This window comes from Pseudophryne corroboree, chromosome 6 (assembly GCF_028390025.1).
Source record: "Pseudophryne corroboree isolate aPseCor3 chromosome 6, aPseCor3.hap2, whole genome shotgun sequence".
NCBI lineage: Eukaryota > Metazoa > Chordata > Amphibia > Anura > Myobatrachidae > Pseudophryne > Pseudophryne corroboree.
This window is the reverse complement of record NC_086449.1, coordinates 466,485,924-466,490,941: the sequence shown is the minus strand read 5'-3', so window position 1 is coordinate 466,490,941 and position 5,018 is coordinate 466,485,924.

Below are 5,018 nucleotides of genomic sequence, written 5' to 3'. Positions count from 1 at the left end.
AATTCTTCACAGTCTCTCAGTTAACTCTCAAAACTCCATTGCAAATCCTTACAGTTATCTCTTCATGTCTGCATTATCCAGTTAATCACATTCTGCAGTTCTGCATCAAAGCTTGTTTATATTTGGACAATCCAACATTTATTCATCAGCTTGTTTTGCATATGTTTCCATGAACATTTCTTTTATTTATTTTTGAGTTTTCTCTTGCATATTATTCCTGCAATACTTCAGTATAATATGATGATTAACAACTTGTCAGTTAACCCTTTACTGAATTATTATTTTGAATAAATATATGAATCGGAACTTTCTTCGTCCTCCCTGCTTTCTTCATAGCCCAGCACCTACACCTGTGGTTGGTTCCGGGTTAACGGATTCACAAAAACACCCGGACCTGACAGTAAGCACTGGCCACATGGATCCGTCAAGTGACCAATTCGCAGGAGGCGGTGCTACGTCAGATATCCTTTCCCGTCTGGAAAACCAGGAGTCTATACAGACACAAATAGTGCAGTTTATGCAAACTATGGCAGACCGTTTAGAGACTCTTCATACGGCTATTAAAACGTTCCAAGTCCAGATTCCAACCCTGGATGTCCCAGTTACCACTACAGCTTCTCCTGTGACGCTACCTACGTCCCGCTTGCAGTTACCCTCTCCGAGTAAGTTTGACGGAACCCCAAAACTTTGCAGAGGATTCCTGAATCAATGCGAGATCCAGTTCGAACTGTTGTCCTCCAGTTTCCCATCAGCTCGTTCTAAAGTTGCATATATTATTGCCCTCCTCTCCGGTCAGGCTCTGGAGTGGGCATCACCATTATGGGAGAGAGGTGATCCTATCCTCTCTAATTACAAAGAGTTCGTATCTTCCTTCCGGAGAATCTTTGACGAACCAGGCAGGACCACCTCAGCATCCTTGGAGATTCTCCGTCTACGTCAAGGTTTACGTCCTGTCAGTCAATATATTATTCAGTTTCGCACGTTGTCTTCGGAGTTAAACTGGAATGAGGAGGCCCTGATCGCCGCGTTTTGGAATGGACTTTCAGAGAGAATCAAGGATGATTTAACTATCCGGGATGTGCCAATTAAACTGGATGAATTGATTTCTCTCTGTAACAAATTTGACCTACGTCACAGGGAGCGATGTTTAGAGAAATCCAGGGCAGAGCGATCCAGTCCACGTGATCATCCTAGACCTCGACAAGATTCTTCATCACAGTCTCCAGTAATGACTGAAGAACCTATGCAGATTGGGCGCTCTCGCCTCACAGAGGAGGAACGACTTCGTCGTCGACAGGGTAACCTCTGCATGTACTGTGGGTCCTCCGAACATTTAGTTAAATTCTGCAAACTCCGACCGGGAAACTCTCGCCTCCTAGCTTATTCAAGAGAGGTTAAGCTAGGAGTTACTCTAGAATCACGTTCTGGGAAAGAGCCGACCTTGTCTATTCAATTAGAAGTTCCAAGTTCTACAGTGAAAGTTTCAGCTCTCCTAGATTCCGGGGCAGCCGAGAACTTCATCTCCTCAGCCTTTGTCATGCGGTCTAAAGTTCAAACCATGCCTCTGGAAGCAGCAGTTGCCGTTACAGCAGTGGATGGAAGTCGAATTCCAGATGGTATAATTACTCATCGAACCGTATGTCTCAAGATGAAAGTTGGTGAGCTCCATTCCGAATACCTCTCCTTCTACGTGATTCCCAAAGCCTCTCAAGATGTGATACTTGGTTTACCTTGGCTGCAGAAACATAATCCTCAACTCAATTGGCAAACCATGGAAGTCCTTTCATGGGGTAAATCTTGTACCAAGGACTGTGTAGCTGCAATTGTACCTCTTCGGTCAATTAGCCTTTCCGATCTACCTCCGGTGTATCAATCCCTTGCGGATGTTTCCAGTAAGCAAGCAGCAGACTCTCTACCTCCTCATCGTGAATGGGACTGCCCAGTCGTCCTGGTTCCGGGCAAGACCCCTCCTAGGGGACAAATTCATCCGCTATCCATCCCAGAGACGCGAGCTATCCGGGATTGGTCCACTCCTACAACTCTCAAGGGGATTCAGCGATTTCTTGGCTTTGCTAATTTCTATAGGAGATTCATTAAGAATTATTCTACGTTAGCTGCTCCTATCACAGCCCTAACTCGCAAGGGAGCAAATCCTACGAACTGGTCTTCTGAAGCAATCAAAGCCTTCTCTGATTTAAAGCAAGCCTTTGTGTCAGCCCCCATTCTTCGACAGCCTGATTTGAATCGTCCCTTTCTACTAGAGGTGCATGCATCTGCAGAAGCAGTAGGAGCTGTGTTGTCACAAGTCTTTGAAGATAAAAAGGTCCATCCCTGCGGATATTTCTCCCGTAAGTTCCTCCCGGCAGAACGTAATTATGCAATCGGTGAGCAAGAGTTACTTGCCATCAAGTTGGCATTTGAGGAGTGGAGATACCTTCTAGAAGGAGCTCAACATCGCATTACAGTTTATACTGATCATAAGAATCTTCTGTATCTGCAGTCAGCTCAGTGTTTGAATCCACGACAAACTCGATGGGCGCTTTTCTTCTCACGATTTGATTTCAAACTCACCTATCGTCCAGGGTCTCAGAACAAAAAGGCAGATGCCCTTTCCCGGTCCTTTGCTTCTTCTGAATTAAATGATGCTACCACGAATCAAGCCATTGTGAATCCTACGTCCTTTTTAATGACTCGAACCTCTCCAGTTCCTCCGCCTGGCAAGACCTTTGTTGCCACAAGTCTCCGAAAACGGCTGCTTACCTGGGCTCACTCCTCTTCCTTCATGGGTCATCATGGGGTTCTAAAGACTCTCGAATTTATTCAACAGTCTTATTGGTGGCCACGTCTCAAAGCCGATGTCCAAGAGTTTATAGCAGCATGTCCTAAATGTGCCCAACATAAGAGTCCAAGAAGTTCTCCACCAGAGTTTCATCCATTGCCAGCCCTAGAGGTTCCAGCAGCAGATCAAGAGCTTCAACGTCTATCTAGCATCTGGAGTTGCGTACGTAAGTCCTTGGTCAAAACTTCCACTCGTTATAAATCTTTTGCAGATAGAAAACGTAAAGCTGTACCGAATTACTAAGTGGGAGACCAAGTTTGGATTTCTACGCGCAATCTCAAGTTCAAAGTTCCTTCTAAGAAATTTGCTCTCAGGTTTATTGGTCCATTTCCCATTGTAAAGGTACTCAACCCTGAGTCATACAAAGTCAAGTTGCCACCGTCTTTGAGAATTCCTAACGCCTTTCATACATCTTTACTGAAGCCTTTGATTCTCAATAAGTTCCGTACTACCCAGTCCAAATCTCCTAAAGTTCACTCTTTGCAGAATGAGGAATTTGAAGTTAAAGAGATTGTGGACTCACGTTCCCGATATGGACGTTTACAGTTTCTGGTCGACTGGAAGGGTTACGGTCCGGAGGAGAGATCCTGGGTTTTCTCTGAAGATGTTCATGCTCCAAGACTGGTACAGAAATACTTCTCCAAAAATCCTGACAAGGTTCAAAGGTGTTCGGAGACCACCCGTAGAAGAGGGGGTACTGTCACGAACCGGTCTCTCACCTCTGCGGGTTCTGGGGTTCATCCATTGCCAGTGCGGTTGCTTGCGGTGCTGTGCGCCCGTGTGGGGACACGGCATGATCAATGGCACAGGTAATGCAGAGTCTGGGAACTGTGAGTGCGGGGACCAAATGGCCTAAGGCACTGCAGTGTGTCTGCTGTATAGGAGGTGGCCATGTTGGAGACCAAATAGCTAATACAGAGCACTTGTGAAAACACCTGTGGGCAGGTGTAAGCCAATCCCGTGCTTGTGCTGCCTTTAAGTAGGCTGGGATTATGTTACTCTGGGCCAGTGCTTTGTTGTATCAAAGCTGTGCTCTAGCTCTGAACTCTCTCCGTGCATTCCTGTGTGATTCCCGTGGTCCAGATATCGCCTCCGTTCCCAGAGGTCCGTTTGCAGCCTTCACTGCCAAAGATCTACCGGCTCTCCATTGTGCTATCAGTCAATTGCACACCTATTGGAAATACTTGGATTCCCAGTGTTCTGCATGAGGTTACCTTGTCAGTCTGCCTATCCTACAAAGTCTGCAGGATCTCATTTCTCTCAGCTGTTCGTTTGTTCAACTCTGCATTTAACCCATTCATCACCTTGTCTTCTACTACAGTTTCACAGTGATCTCCGGAACCCGCAAGTAACCCAATTCAGTACTTTTTGCTATGTTGTCTTTACAAGGATAATTCATCACAGTCTCTCAGTTAACTCTCAAAGCTCCATTGCTAATTCTTACAGTTATCTCTTCATGTCTGCATTATCCAGTTAATAACATTCTACAGTTCAGCATCAAAGTTTGTTTATATTTGCTATGTTGTCATAACAAGGATAATTCTTCACAGTCTCTCAGTTAACTCTCAAAACTCCATTGCAAATCCTTACAGTTATCTCTTCATGTCTGCATTATCCAGTTAATAACATTCTACAGTTCAGCATCAAAGTTTGTTTATATTTGCTATGTTGTCATAACAAGGATAATTCTTCACAGTCTCTCAGTTAACTCTCAAAACTCCATTGCAAATCCTTACAGTTATCTCTTCATGTCTGCATTATCCAGTTAATCACATTCTGCAGTTCTGCATCAAAGCTTGTTTATATTTGGACAATCCAACATTTATTCATCAGCTTGTTTTGCATATGTTTCCATGAACATTTCTTTTATTTATTTTTGAGTTTTCTCTTGCATATTATTCCTGCAATACTTCAGTATAATATGATGATTAACAACTTGTCAGTTAACCCTTTACTGAATTATTATTTTGAATAAATATATGAATCGGAACTTTCTTCGTCCTCCCTGCTTTCTTCATAGCCCAGCACCTACACCTGTGGTTGGTTCCGGGTTAACGGATTCACAAAAACACCCGGACCTGACAATCTCCCTCCGACAGGGAGACGGTGTTGGAAGCTATTCACAAGCTGTATTCCCAGCAAGTAATAGTCAAGGTACCCCTAATACAACAAGGAAAGG